Source organism: Chaetodon trifascialis, chromosome 4 (assembly GCF_039877785.1).
Source record: "Chaetodon trifascialis isolate fChaTrf1 chromosome 4, fChaTrf1.hap1, whole genome shotgun sequence".
Classification (NCBI taxonomy): Eukaryota; Metazoa; Chordata; class Actinopteri; order Chaetodontiformes; family Chaetodontidae; genus Chaetodon; species Chaetodon trifascialis.
The window spans coordinates 23,610,531-23,626,566 of NC_092059.1; the positions used below are offsets into that span (position 1 = coordinate 23,610,531).

The 16,036-nt window shown below is 41.1% G+C and overlaps 1 protein-coding gene across 1 annotated transcript in view; it reads left to right on the forward strand.

Annotated features, from left to right (window-relative positions):
- Positions 1 to 1,413: 1,413 nt before the first annotated feature.
- Positions 1,414 to 16,036, forward strand: part of brinp3a.2 (bone morphogenetic protein/retinoic acid inducible neural-specific 3a, tandem duplicate 2) — a 53,176-nt gene continuing 38,553 nt past the window's right edge. The window contains exon 1 of the mRNA XM_070961446.1: positions 1,414 to 2,198. The gene's annotated coding sequence lies outside the window, so the exon portion shown is untranslated. The remainder of the gene's footprint in view (positions 2,199 to 16,036) is intronic.

Below are 16,036 nucleotides of genomic sequence, written 5' to 3' on the forward strand. Positions count from 1 at the left end.
TTTTTGTTAATGTAACACACAGATGGATGGATACACTTAAGGAAATGGTTAAAATAATGAGATTTTTCTAACAAGTTGTCACTTTTTGTGGCACCATCCTGATCGGAACTGACAGTTAGGAATATGAAACGCAGTCTGTGTCACACCGAATCTGGCACGAATCTCTGCTGGGACGCGACATAAATCAACTTCAGAACCACGGACAGCTACAGCACAGCACAGCATACTAAATGGACACTGAAACACATGGGGAACTGGGTTAATTAGCACCACACTGAGGCTGCTGTGCCAGAAGAATTCCAAGACCTGATTGCTCCAACAGATTAATTTCTGCTGTTTCTGGGTAGATTTAGTTTCGTTTCTTTAATCCCAACAGAATCAAGAGTTAATAAATGACCCAAGGACACCCCCCACACACAGTGTTTTATATGATGCAGCACATTAGTCACATGTCTAAGCGTTTTTCAGTATTGATAACATTATCTCACATGAAAACATTAATTACAAAAATAATGTTGAATGTTTCCAAGTGTTTGGAATTCACTGTCAGCCACCATTGGCTTAAAAGCTACTTACCCAGGAGAGTGGCCTCATAACCGACAAATTCAGATTGTATTTCTGATGTAATTCACACAAAAGGCCCTCTTTTTCTTACTGCATATTAATTATTCCTGCAGAGCAATAAGCCCCAATGAAGGCCAAGAGATTCTGCGCTGATCAGGTCAGTTCAGATCCTGCACACTCTGGCCCCGGGCTTGATCCGTGCAATCTGAAATGAAACCAGGTGTCTGGGCATGCAGTTTAACAGTGCTGATCCCTGTTACTATAATGTGTGCTGTCATAGTCATTATGAAAATGCCAGCATCTATTCAGTCACTCAGTGGCTACAGTCTCTGCTGCATGGTGAGTTTAGCAGAGCTGCCTTTGCCGTGCCACTTAATGACTCACGGTTCATGCATCGGCATGCTCCACAAGACAAAACCAAAGAGGATTAGACATTATGCTCAACACCGTTGCTCTCCTCTGACTAATGTGACGGCTCAGACAGATAAGGACTTAAATGTTGACGTCCTCTCCGGAGGCGCTTTTTTTTTTTTTTTTTTTTTGGAGTGGACCAGCCAAGCAGTTATGAGGGATATTCAATTACTTCCATTGCCCATGTCTTCTAAATAACTGCGGCATTAAAGGAACTATATTAGGGCATAAAGTTAATGACAAGAGTGTCATTTCGCTTAGTGCACACCAGCGCTTTTCATTTAAAGTGAGAAGGAGAGAGGGAGACTGTTTCCAAAGCGCTTGTTATCATTCTCGCCACGTCGCCTACCTTATTCTACCCTCCTCTGGCAGCTATTACAGAGAGCTACTTGTGTCTTAAACATGTGACTAAGTGAGAGAGGGGCGCAGGGGAGAGCTGAGGCGCCCATGCCTGTTATCTGATGCTGGGCGCCTACCTGCAGCTTCTCCATCCTCTGGATCCTCCGCTCCTGCTCCTCCACACAGCGATGCGGAGTAGGCGGGTCAAGTAAAAAAAAAAAAAAAAAAAGAAAGAAAGAAAAATAAAAGAAAAAAAAGAAAATGCGCTGGGGTGGAATTTAACACGGGATATTTAGCCACCTTCGTGGGGCGGCTGTTCGCGTCCCGGTACCCACATTCCGTCGCATCTGTCCGACGCTGGACGCCGCCGGTTTTCTGCCCGGAACAAATGCGCAAACGCGTCTTTTTAATCTTCTAATCGACAGCCCCTTTGCGCTCCTTGAATCTCTCCCCTCCTCCTCCTCTCCTCTCTCTCCTCTCTCTCCTCCTCTCTTCGTCTCTCCTCTTGACTACATCTCCTGCTGGATGATTTCATTTTGTAAAGTCATTATCCCCAGAAAGGTCAAAGCCTCGGCTTCTAGGAACGCTGAATTACACTGGGATAAACCGACTTTTCTCTCCCTGCGAAAGTCAAAGTTTCTCACTGGTGTAGAACCGTGCGACGGATTGGTCCGGAGCAGCCTTCCTCGCCGAGCACTCTTACCTCTTTTCGGATCCCTGAGTGTGTTTTTGGAGTGCTGTTTCTTTTCCTCCGCGGAGTTGCTATTGAGCCCCGACAAACTGTGAAATGAGTTTCTCTACAATTTCGAGAGTTGAGAGTCATCGAGCTTCAGCGGGAGAATGGGAAATACTGAGTTAAACTTTGTCTGCAGCCCCAAACCGCGGTGAGTTCTCGCAATTATGCATGTGCGGTTTTTTTGGTCAAATTTGAACGTGTGAATGTTAAACATAATGCATACACATCTAAACAGCCTACCTGTGGATATTTTCTGCTAATTTTCTCCGGGAAATAACTACACAGCAGCAGTGTTCTTGGCCTGGATAGCACTTTGAAATCTGCTGTGCTGTGACATGCATGGGATGCTCTCCGAAGCTTGACCACGATGCAAGCAGAAACTCCCACAGAGAAACACACACACCTGCACATGTATATGAATGCATGGACAATCTGCTGCCGCTTTCAGGAAAACATACACAATATTGCTTTTCATGCATTGTCAGTATCCACATGAGCACAATCAGACTCATCTCAAACCTCTCTCACTGAGCTGCCTCCTTCCCACCTGCCCCTCTCACACACTGCCACCCTCTCTCTGCCTTTCCAACTAACATCTCTAATCTATATTCCTAAGGGTGTATTGGCATTCTCGCCTGTAGAGGATCAGATCTCGAACGCTGATGTGTGCACACTGCATGTTTTTGCCAAGCACCAGCGAGGCAGAAAACCCTACTCGCTTTCAGCCTGGAAAAAATAGAAAAAAAAAAAAAGTCCCACTGATTCCATAATTATACATTTCACCCTCAAGCAGCACCCTCAAAGCAGGCACATGAGTCAGGGCAGCCTTATGGGATCGTCAGTGGAGGCTCGGATAATGAGCCAAATGCCCTCGAAGAAAACAAATAACATTTTAAATGCAATCATACTCGCCCAAGGGCAGGCTGGCATAGGTGTTATGTGTAGTATTTTAAGTCTAACTTTATATTAAACCCGTATCTTAGAGTGAATGACCCACTCTGGTGACAGGAAGGTAGTTTTGTAGCTGAGCTTTATGGTGAAAAAAAAAGGCAGTGAATCACTGCTGTAATTCTCATTGCCACTCGCCAGTGTTAGGCAGAAGTGCCAAAGCCTCAGACTTTTTATAGGGCCACAACAGGGCCACTGTTCAGAGGTGTCCTCATCTATCCTGGGAGACTGGTGAACCCGACCGTGTCTAGGCCTGAAAGGCACACTGTCTCCTCCTATGAAAAGAGAGATTTCTCTCCTCATATGGCTCATCTGCCCCACAAAAAGAAAGAAGTTTAACAGCTTGTCACATTTCTACATTTCCTCACTGTTCAGATGTTCAGACAGGCTTGATGTTTACGTGTCTAATTTTATGCCTGTGAGAGTGCGTATTTGCTTGTTTGTGTTGATGATTAGACCAGCTGCCTGTGATGGACATATACCTGAAAGGACTCAAATTGAGCTTGAAAAGCACTTCTACATGGCGACTGTGACTGAGCAGGGAGTCATCTATAGACTGAGACCAATGCCAAGAGGAGGAATCACATACCCAAGAAAGCCTCTTGTTCTTACAGTTAAGGGCTGGCTGCCTGATAGGACTGGGTGAGGCTTCATCCGTAGGTGTGATGGCTGAGGAGAGAATGGGGTTGGAGGGAAGAAGTGAAAGTAACCCTTCCACTACCCTCCCACAGCCACTGTAAACACACCACAGGACAATGAAAAGACTCTAAATGCAGTTTCAGTTTGATGCAGAATTGTTCTCCGTCACTTAGCTTTGGGTAAGGGGGTGGGTGGGATGGTGGGTAGAATGCTAACAAGTGTTTGACTTAATGAATGAGGGCCCTCGCTGTGTGAAAAACCTCTGCAGTGTATTTGATCATACCAGCTATTTGCTGGAAGTGGGAGTTGGAAGAGGGAGGTAAAACGGGAGTCTGAAATAAGACGATAAGGGACAGAAAGAAAGGAGGGACGAAAGAAAAATGTAATGAAGATGAATAGAAGAGGAACAGATTGACTGTGCAGGTTTTGGTGGTGCTTAGGGGTCAAGTTTTGCCAGGATCTGCTCAATATCCACAGCCCATTATTTTATGATAATGAGCAAACCGTCTAGTTTGACTTCAATCTAAAATGATGAAGATGAGCGGTTGGAGGGAGAGGATGGGGAAAGGAGAAGAGATGAGAAGATGAGAAAAAAGCAAAAGAGGAGAAAATCATAAAAAGGGGGAAAAAATGTCTCATTGAGGGATTTGAGACTGACTAGGGCCTTAAAATAGAATCTCTCAGATTAAGTGCGGCTGGGGCATTAAACTAAAATCTCTATGAGGCAACTGTTAATTGAATGTTGAGCCTGAACATATTCTGTAAAAGCACGCTCTAACGGACAGACACGAGACTGCTCTTACAGCTAATTTGCAGCCTGTCATGAAAAGTAATGCAGTAATTTTCATATTATGTTTTACAAATCAAGTGCAGACTTCTGAATAAAACAGGCAGATGACTAAGACATTCAACTGTCATAACCTTGGCCAAACCCATACACTAAGCATGGCTACACAAGCACATGTGCCTCACATAACTCATCCCAAATATCAACCAAATTACTGTCACAACAAATCACAATTGAAGCTGCCTTCACGAGAAACTTTTGAGGTTGTATTTTTGGGGATCAAGTGGTTAAAGTCACGCGAACACTGTGTGACGGATAATAAAAACAGATGTCCCCTGGTTCTCTTTCAAAAAATGGTTGATCATTTTGTTTTCTACATTTAAAGGGCACGTCAAGAAGAAGAAAAGGACAGAAAATCAACGAAACAAACAAAAAAAAAATCCATAAATTTTTTTCAAAGCATCCCATCACAGCTCCTGAACCCTGATCTTTCAGAAAATGCCTCCTTGCGAAGATGTGAATGCTTCATCCGTAATTCAGATTCAAATGCCACCATCTCTTGAACAAAATATACAAAGCTCCACTTACTTGCATCGTCAGTTACAGATAAGCCAAATGAACGTTAGCATACAAGACCACTCTATTATCCTCCACAAAAAGTGTAAAAGGTTGAGACTCAAACGAGATGGCATGGAAACTGCCATTTGAATAGATGCTTTGTACATCCCCTGGCCTGCCTCTTCTATAGAGAAAGGATGTGAAGTAAGAAAAGCAGATCAAGAAGCCAGTGTAGCAGTAGGAGACATAAACAAAATAAAGAAAAAGCCAGAGAGAAGAGTGAGGAAGGAAACCATCCCTTTAATTTAAGAGCAACCTGTGTCCCTGTTTGCACAAGGCCACCAGCAGAAGAGGATTATTTGTGTTTTACTGTGATTTATAGAAGTTTTGCTCTCTGTATGTTCTTGGCCACTTGGTGATATGCAGCCATATAAAAACCTGAAAGTGAGAAGTTTACAGTCTGGGTAGCAATCATTAAGGTGACTTTTCCACCCTGTTTGCTTTCAGCTTCAGTTTTTATGTACTATAGCTTATAATGATTAACTGCAGCAGCCCAGCAGATTATAAAATGCACACGTAGTTTTAAATTGCTCAAACCCACACCTTTCACACATGTGCAGACACTGATAGAGACCACGAGCTGAGTAATTGATCAAATTTGTCTAAAAAATTAATCTCCAATTCCTGCTACAGCCGTCAAAGAGAACTAAAACACACATTGGGTTTACAATCTGACAACCACCCATACACACACATTTCCTGCTTGTACTAACATACTTTTATTGATCGTCAGTGCTCCAAAATCAAGGTTTGTTTAGAATCGATTTGGGGGAGTTTGAATAGACAAAAGACAACTTTTTTTGGATCATTTTTTTCATCTTTGCATATTGATTGTGATTTTTTGATGTCACTGTGTGAGGTGACTGGGCTCGTTGCTATCCGTCTTCCACAATGAATTGTCACTGTTTTTTAAAAAAAGGAGGGTTTGCTGAGTTTGTTATCATTTTATTGCTTCCTGCAGCCAAATTTCTGTCTAGCTTTTGTGAGAGCAAGAATTTGTTGGCCTAGGTCCTCATTACAGAAACTTCCTATGTCTGCAATCCTATCTTATCTCAGTTTATGATAACATTTAGGAGTTTTTTTTTGTAACAAAAACATGTTTCCTAATTGCATTTAGGTAAAATGCGATAAGAAAAATCTTAGGATAGGAACTGAGCAATTAAAGAACTTTCTGATGAATGTAGTTTCCCGTATGAATCTTAAGTTTGGATAGTCATAGACTCTGTTAAGACCCAGGTAAATTACTGGGATGACCTTTCAGGTACCACTAGTGATTGTCACTTTTCACACATACAGCTGCATTCAGGAATATTTCCGTGTTGCACCTTTTCACACCTGCCTTGGCAGTGCCTGAACAGATGGGACAAGGGACAGTCCAGCAGCACTTGCAACACTTATAGATGCCATAAGTGGTCCCTATGTCACTGCCTCTGTTCACTACACATCCACACTGGCATTTTCCTTGAAATGTTACCAGGCCTTGAGGCGGAAAGCTGGCGATCCCTGTTCCTATCCACATGACTCCAAGCAGGAAATGTTCCCAACTGTGGCTTCCAGACTGAGGTTGCAGATCTGTCCCAGCCTTGTCTCTCACAGTGGTCACCCAAGATATGACACAATTAATCATCAAAGCTTAAACTGAGTGTCTGCCTTTTCTTATTCATAATAGCGTGCTAGTTAGCCAGTGTGCAGCTTGGTCTCATGTGCATTGTAAACACAGGCAATACAGGCATGACAGGACGAGTGCAGATTGAAGAATGGGGTTTAGAGTTTAAGTTATGATTTTCTTAAGAAAGGATAGGAGATGTGAGATAGGATAAGATGCAGCCATGAGTTTAGGAATATATTCTGTAGTAGAAATGTAGGATTTTTCCTGCTTTTGAAACTTAAGTTCAGATGGGACAAGCAGTTATGAAATTTTTCTGTAATGAGCCTCCAAGTCTGCTTTCATGCTGGCCTAGAAGACGTCTGCTGTAGAGTGTCTCTGCCTTAATAAGCTGCTGTCTTATTTTGTAAATAGTGGTAGAAAGACTAAATGGGGTTCTCTAAAGACAGATGCAAAATATGCTTATGCTCTGTATATAGAAGCAATACACTGTAATGAACTGTACCACTGCTAAGTCCTATAGTGAATTTGTGACAGTTGCTCAGGCCAGTTTATTGATTTATCTGCTATCTGACTCCCCTGTTGATCACCTGCTTTCATCTCATATGGAGGAAACAGATGGAACAGTTCAAAATGTAACAGTAACATAAAGCAAATGGATTTGGCACATAACCTAGTACCATGACCTAAACAGTGCATAACCCTGATGTTCTGTTTGGGGTCCTGGAGACCCCAGCCCTATCTTTGACAAAAGATAAAAAACATCCTTAACATTGTTTTATGAGCTGGATACTCTGTGCCTTTTTACTTATTTTAGGAGAATTCTTTATTAATATGACTAATGACACGTTTCAGAAGCTGGCTACGGAAAATGACTTCTGTTTGGGGTCTCAGAGCCTACAGCTGTAAAACAAGGTTACAGTAAACACAATGGATTTTCATACACTATATTTGCGATTAATGTTGACAATACTTTTTATGAAGCAGACCTCCCTGGAGCCTAATTGACCCAAAACATAAGAAATGACCCTTATTGCTTATTCTGAATTTGATGCAGAAATGTGTTTCAAACACGTTGAGGGAAGAGCAACTAAAGACTGGGAAAGATGTGGAATGCTCCATAAAAGCCTGTTTGGAACATTCCACAGGTAAACAGGTTGATTGGTAACAGGTGAAAGTATCATGATTGGGTATGAAAGGGGCATCCTCGAAAGGCTCAGTCGTTCACAAATGAGGGTGGAGAGAGGTTGCTACATTTTGGGTTTTAAGATCGGACAAAAAGAAAAGAAAAAAGTAAAAATAAACCAGTTGATTTTGCCATTATTATTGTATTTACCCATACAACAATGGGGTCTATGAGACCCCAACAACGAGGAAATGAAGTCAGTTTCATTAAAAGACAAGGTTTAAGAAAGCTACAGTTTGTGTTGTCCTATTAAAAAATAGTCTAAATACACAGTATCTCCACATACAGTAGTCTACATCATTAGAGCAGCAGCCCATGTAAATAACAAATGTAAATAAGTTCCTTTGTTGTGTGACTTCAGTAAAACTCATTTACATACAAAGAGGATTATAAGAGATAACGAATATTGCAGCCAAAATGCAAATCATCAAACTTTAAGTCAGACTTTACTGCGATAAAAGCAGGAATTATTTTAAAAACTGAGTTAATGTCCATGAAATTATGCTTCATCGTGTCTGCTTTCTAAATCTGAATTTAGACTTGAAGACCACAGTGCTGAATATTTAAGAAATGTGTCTCAGGTGGCTGAGGAAAGCTTTTTTTTTTTTTTTCTTGAGGACAGTCCATCACTAAATTAGGTTCACAATGTCTCCAGAAGGCTCAAGAGTAAATTTAGCAGTCTGCAAAACACCTACACAATAGTTTGTGCAAAATAACACACCCTCACACACCAACACTAAATGCACACTTTCATTTGACCTTCCCCGCAGCAACCGAGCACTACTGCTCATGTGTTGTTGCCTTGACTCTTCATGCTGGATGGTCATATATGCATGTTGGTCTGCATCATGTGAACCTGTGCATATGTATTCATGCCTGTGAGTGTAAGTGCATACATCATGGAATTTTTGGTTTTTGATGTCTTCTTCTCGGGACACCATGGGAGCTCATCGTTTGTATTTGTTTGTAAGACAGCCGGATGAGTGCAACTGGCAGTCATATATTATAATTTCACAAAGGCTGCGTTTTACCCCTGGCGCTGGTATGAGAGGTATTGTTGACAGTTGTAGGAGGGAAGATAACTGGGTTAATTAGGGCCAAAAACCTCATTAGTCAGCACAGAGGGGAAGATGTAAAGTTTATCAGTTCCTGTTTCCCTACTTTGAGGATGGTTTTGGGGTTGGCTCGCAGACAAGTTACAAAGTGGATCCTGTTGAAGAAATTCTAATGAAATGTTTTAATCAGCCACCTCCTGCAAAGCGCGCGCCTCGCCTCCATCTCTCTTTCCACCATCGTTTTCCTCAAATGTGTTCAAATTGTGCAAAATCACAAAAAGAGACTCATTTCAATTTGCATACTTGCACTGCCAACAAAGAGGATCTGCTGTGGTGAGTGTTCCAATTGTTGATATGGACACACACCACAAGAAACCACACACACACGTACACACACACAAAGCTCAGGTAGGTGACCGTTACAGCTCTGGCATCCTACAAAAAGCGAGCAGATGTTTAGGGGCTGAATGCTCCGCTTTGTCCCGGTCTCCAATGAAAACGGCTGCTGAAATTCTCAAGAAAGATTAGGCTTGGGAGTTCCCACATCTCATCAAGCTTACCGTATCCTCCAAAAAAAACAGGGTGAGAGTCAAGATCCAACACTGCAGTCAGTAGCCAGGCCCGTATCTCTGGAGGAAAGGAGGATGTCATTTTGGCACAAAGTTACAGGAAGTGGTGCCGCAAAGCCTGAAAGACGTGCTCCGAAATTTTGTGAAGACAGATAAATCATCCTCACAAATAGCAGACTGGTACAAGAGGCCAATAAATGAGCTTGTTTTGAATTTGTTCTCTTTAGCAAAATCAATTGAGATATTAACTCAAAGTGGCAACACTGGCAATTTAGTTAATTTAGCTCAAGTCTGTGAATCAATCACATACTGTAATTTCAAACCAAGTGCTGAATAATACTAAGAATATCAGCAATCATGGTTTCTGTCAAATTATGTCTACTGAACATTTCACTTCTTTCCCGGGGATGCTAACTTCCAACAGCAGTATCAGTTGAAAACCCAGCATTATATGCAAGAAAAAATAAAAATGAAAAAAATAAATGTTATTTGAATGCTTCCTTCTTGATCATTCAGATGAAAAGTGGAAAAACAAAGAGACTTGTCATTTCATATAGAGGTACCACATAGCTGGAGGACATGCCAGGCCCACACTGTGCATGTGTCATACCTTAATGTAACCACCAGTCCTTGTAATGAAAAATGCCTTTGACTCACTCTTTCATCATTTCATTTACTTTTTTAACATCATGCCTCAGGGAAGAACATTTTGAGATATGTTTTAAGATATGAGCGTGTTTACCTTTTTGCTTGACTGATGGTTTTCCAACACACATCATGTTTTCCAGTCCTGTTTCAAGAACTGCTTCCATTCCCTGAATGACTGTCGTGTGAAGATAGAGTCATACTGAACCAACATGCAAATAGTTTGTCTTTGGTTAACGGATCATGTCTTGAATCCCTCTCAGAGAACTTCATTTTAAAATCAGTGAACAAGTGCACAGTGTAAGTTTTAATTAAGAAGTAAATGGCATGAGAAAAAAACAGCAGGGATTTGTGGCACTCTTTGTGCTGCCATTGATCTGCAGGGTCTTTTGGTCAAGTAATGACAAGACATTAAACCTTGCATATGACGGGAGTCATTACTGACGACTTGTTAAGTATTTCTGCAGCTAAAGTATTTGACATTCAGTGGTGCTTACTGAATATGGCCTGTCGTTATGATGGGCAGTGGGCGTAAAAATGTTGTAGAGTTTGAACCACTGTTGGCTGTACTTCACTCTGATGGCCATTTGTTTAACACCCTCCTTTCTTGATCGAACTGGCAGAACAAAAAAAAAAAGACTTCCAAATGGATATTTCTTCCCTGCGGAAATAAACAGGACCTTGTCATAGGTGTCATTTGAAAGATAAATTTCAATCTCTGTGCTTGCTCCCTGCTCAAAGAAGCATTTTATGTCCCCTGTGCAAATGTGTGGGACATTTTTTAAACATATGAAAGAAAAGTTGTGCGTCACATGACAAGGCTGAGGCAATTGTGCATGGGGGGCATATGCTAACACTCAATTTGGCCAGAGAGATGTTTCTAAACCTTGAGGCTCCTCATAAAATTTTCCAACAGCAAGCAAAAAAAAAAAAAAGCTTCTGAAAGCTCATGCCGTTCTTAATTTTACTTAAAACAATGATTACCTTGGTGCTCTGAGAGTATGTCTGGCAATGTGGAAGGAAATTACCTAATCATTAGGAAAACAAAACAGTCACTTGATAGCTAAAATTTACACAGATAATTGGTAAAAGGCTGTGTTTGTGATAAGATGCCACATCTTGCCTTTCACTGATATTGTTCTTGGCATTTGCCTGTTCAGGGAACGCAAGTCCTCATTACATTCGTGTGTGGGAAAATCTATTCCCCCATCATTTGCACTCTGCTCACATTTCCATTGAGAGGACCTCACAGGAACAAACAGAGCTTTCATTTTATACTGAGGTTCCAAACAGCCCCGGGTTATTGCTGGCCCATGTTGTGTAAAATCATATTTGAGTGGATCCACTGGAGCCCCGGCGCTTGTCTACTGCTTGAATTGAAAATTCCATCTTGTTGTATCGCCCAACATTTGATTTATTGTTTCAAGATTATGTGAGGGCTTCCTGCCTCAAGGAGGAACATTTTTAACGTTGTCTGATGAAAAGCAGTGTTTGCATAAGGCTGGAAATGTGACATAATGCCCTTATAAAGTGAAAATGGCATGTATCTGATATCACCCAGGCAGCTGATAACAGAGGCTTAGTGGATGGCTTTGTTTGGGTGATAATGTGATTATAAGGCTGGTGCAGACCTGTCTGAAAACAATGAATGTTTACTGACAGGACTGTCATAGCAAGTGTGTGAAAAAAACATGGAGGATTTGAGCCCAAAGTGGATTTTAAAGGTATTTGAGAATGCAGAGGAAGAAGAGAGTGGGTTGTTAGAGGAAGAGGAGACAATAAGAAAGAGACAAAGGAGTGTGAGAGGAAGGAAAAGAGAGAAAGTGGCCAACAGGGAACAGAGAGAGCCCAGTGTTTTGCCTGCATCAGCTTTTTGGAAAGCTGCCTGTTGGATGATAGGATTAAAGAGTCTTTTAATATGACCTCTGTGCTCTATTTTGATATTAACACGCCACACACTCCCCTCTGAGATAGGTCACTCTATACACAACATGCACCATGTAAAGCAAGGCAGTGTTACACCTATAATATTTAGTCCAAGTGGAATCTGAGGGCAGTTTTGGATTCAGCTGACAAAAGATACACTTGTAGCTGTTTTGATGCCAATTTTATTGCAGTGTAGACATGTTGCCATGCATTATTGTCATAGAGCAGCTTACACTCAAACCTGATACTATATAATAGTGAGCCGTGACTTTAATGTCAGATTTTGTCAGAACACCCACAAAGTGTGGCTCTGCTCTCTGTGTCCCTCCGCTGCTGAAGGAATAGAGAGAAAAGTTGGATGCTCAAGTTCGAACAGAGAGCATGGCAGAAGATGACAGAAAAGCTGGGAAGACAGAGGTCCTCTGTCTCAGTGCGAATAAACTATTCAGCACGCTTGGAATGAGAACAGATATGGCTAAAGGACTCATTCACAGTTAAACTGCGTCAACAACAGAAGTTAAAAGAGAATTTGGCAGAATTTGCTCTGTTTCAGTGTTGGGTAACTTTATTCCTGCCCCTATTTTACTGCGTTGTGCAGAATTGTACCGCATTCATGCCCACACTTCATGCTACCATTGAGATCAATTGCATTGTGCACATATCTAAACTGCAGACTTGAAACTGGAGACTGTGACCTGAGTCAGACAGTAGGTACACATCATAGTGGGGATTATCATTTGATCTGATCTTTACAACTGGATTCAAGACCAATAGGCTAAAAAAAAAAAAAGACAGTTGAGCAAATGGTAAAGCAATGGGGTGCTAGGAGTGAGAATTATTTTTTAATCCGGTTCAGTGCAGGTTCCTGTGCAGAGCCACAGCCCAGCAAAATTCACCTCACGCTCATGAAGCTCTATCTCTAGCTGTCTCTGCAGAGTTCTTGTTCCACACATCTACGGATCAGCATATCATCCAAGTATAGCTCTTTCTTTGGTTTCTGTGCAAAAATGCAACATAAATTCACCAGCCATCCACAGTTTTTGACCCTAATCCATTTCTGTCTTGGTACAGAAACAAGGGACCGTATGGGTTTTCTAGCTCTGGTCATTGTTTACCGATCGTCCTCCTCTCTGCCTGTCAAGGCCTGAAAACATCTGTGTCAGCAAATTTAAGATCTGAGCAGGTTAAAGTGAAAATTTGAAACTTGCCGTGGAATTGAGACTTTTCTCCCATCAGACTTAGCTTGAGACGGTAGCCAAAATATGGAGTTTCAATTAAACTGCACTCAAGTCTTTTGATCCTGAGAAAACACTTTGGAGCTTTGAAGGAGATTTGGTGCGTATTATGAAAGACCTCAAAAACTTCGTCATGACTTACTTTTGCTAATGACGTGAACCTTCACTTGAACATACATTTTAAAGAGAACTCCACCTGCCCTAGACTGAAATAAACAGTAGCACTGCATATATTGGCAGTGAAGTCTTTTAATTATAGCTCACTAAAAGATGAAGACACACACGCACACACACCCACACACACTGGAGTCAATGACAGTGAAGTCAGACTGAAATCAATTTCCAAATTGCCATCTCATCTTATTATAACTACTAAATCAAAGTCCCTCTGCATGCTTAAACTTTCAATAATCAGCCTTTGTCTCTGTCTCTCTGTGGATGAACATATAATAGTATTTACATTTGAAATCTTTTCCTCTCCTCACCATCCATCTCCAGCTGATATGTGCTCTTCCCATGCTGTCCGCTCCCTTGTCTGAGAGAAAGGATTTTTGAAACCCACACACATGTGCGCACACCCACACAGACGGTCATATGGCTGAGTTAACTTGACAGATTGTCATCAGAATACTGTAATGGGACTCAAACCCCCCCTACACACCAACACATACACACACAGCAAAGGAGCATGTCACTGCGGGGGAGATGATTGACGGGGCTTGAGATGGTGATGGAGACTAATGTGAGCCCTGGACAACACTCTGAACAGCATGTAGTCGGATAAAACACAGCAACTGAGACTTTTTAGTTTAGCTTACAAAAATGTGGCCCTGTGTGTGTGTGAATGTGTTTTTTCCTACATTTCACAACTCCTAACAGATCTGTTGCAATGTCACAATAAAGCATTGCTGAGGTGTGATGAGTATCATTTTCAAACCTGCAGCACAGCAATTGTTCGCTGAGTTAAAGAGATGAATTCACAATTAGAATGGTAACTTTTAGAAACATTAATCAACACTTAGAATCAGTTCAGAAACAGATGTGCTAGCCAGGATGTTAAAACAGAATATTTCTGTACATCACAAAATGAGTCTGCAACAGAAATGTGTAACTTTACTCATAAAGTCTGCAAAACTTTTCCCTTTTCTCTCAAATGAAGTTTTTGTCTTGTATATGGAAATCCAAAGTCACAGGAGGCAATGACTCATAACAAATGTGAAATACTGTGTTCTAAAAAATGAGCTAAATTCTTCTCTCTCCGATGGCAGATCACAATGCATTCAACTTCAAAATGCTGTGACTGTCTTTTATTTGTGTACTCATTTCCCCACCAGCCCTAAAGAAATCCAATTTATTGTTAAAGGAGTGCAACTAAAGGTTACTTTTTTATTGATCAATGTTTCGTTTATTTTTAGAAATCATAACTAAATCCTCAGGACTCTTTTTTTTTTTTTTAATTCCAGCAACCTAAAAAAAAATTTCTCTTGTAGTGTAAAATGTTAATTATTACAGTTTTACCAACGGGTTCATTCTTGTTTGGATTTGAATTCACAGTGAAATACAAATATTAAAACTTATTATTAACAACAGAAGCAAGAGAGGCGTCACATGTAACAAAACAGCGTCAATGTCAACTGTTTCTAAACAACGAGTGCTGCATTTTTTGCACATTCCACATACGCAAGCAAGGTTGTTGTGCATACAACATGATGCAAACATTATGGCAGATTCATGTGAGCATTGTGTTTGTACAATCAGAAATATGTTGTACCACAAATTGAAGAGGAGCAGGAAGCAGTTCAAGGCAGAGACTTTGTTATACTTTGTCAATGGTGTTACATTTTTCTGTTCTAGAATGGAACAGCTGTGACAGAACCCATTTTGCCCTCTGGGATCAATTGAGTGCTACTGAATCTGATTCTGATTCTGACATTTAAAGCTATCATTCAGCAATCACCCATGAAATTTAAACCTACACCAATTATGCCTGGTTCAGACTACGTTTTAGCGTGATATTGAGCTGATTTTGTCTCGGCCGATGAGTTACCAGCGACGTGGCCGATCGTCGATCACAATTGGATGTCTGTACTCGTGTAGTTTGACATGCTAACCGGCCTGTCGTGCGGCGTCCCAGATGCCACGGAAGTAGCTGACTGTGCTGTTATAACATTATCCCCAGTCCTAACTGCGTGAATGTGTTGATCATTACTAATTTCAGATCAAATGTTAAAGTAGCCTGTTTGATGCAGCCAACACAGCCAAGTCTGCTCCCTGGAGAATAAATAACTGTGGAAATAAAATGACTATACATTAAACTTGTTGTAGCTGTCCTGTTTGTCATCCGGATGCTACCCAGTAGATGTATAAGCAATGACCAAATGGGCTGAAGTTTACACCGCCTCTAACATTTGCTTTTAATGTTGGAGCTCATCCACAGATCTTTTTTTTTTTCTTTTTCTTCCTTGTCGATACGCAAGACCTATCTATTTCTTTTCTATCACTTTGATTGACAGCTACTTTGATGATATTTTATTGAATTCAAAACAAATGTGTAAAAATCTAAGGAAAAGTACAAAGCAGCTCATTTAAAATGCATTGAGACTAATCATTCACTGTGAATGGCCCCACAATTTATTAGTTTGGGAGTATCCAATGTGCGCGGGTGCCATCAGTGGCATATGCATGCAAATAATCACCCTTGATGATGCACCAGCCTGCTACTATCACAAGGGTGGCACTCCATTGTTCTCCAAGCTGTTGTTTCCCTGCTTT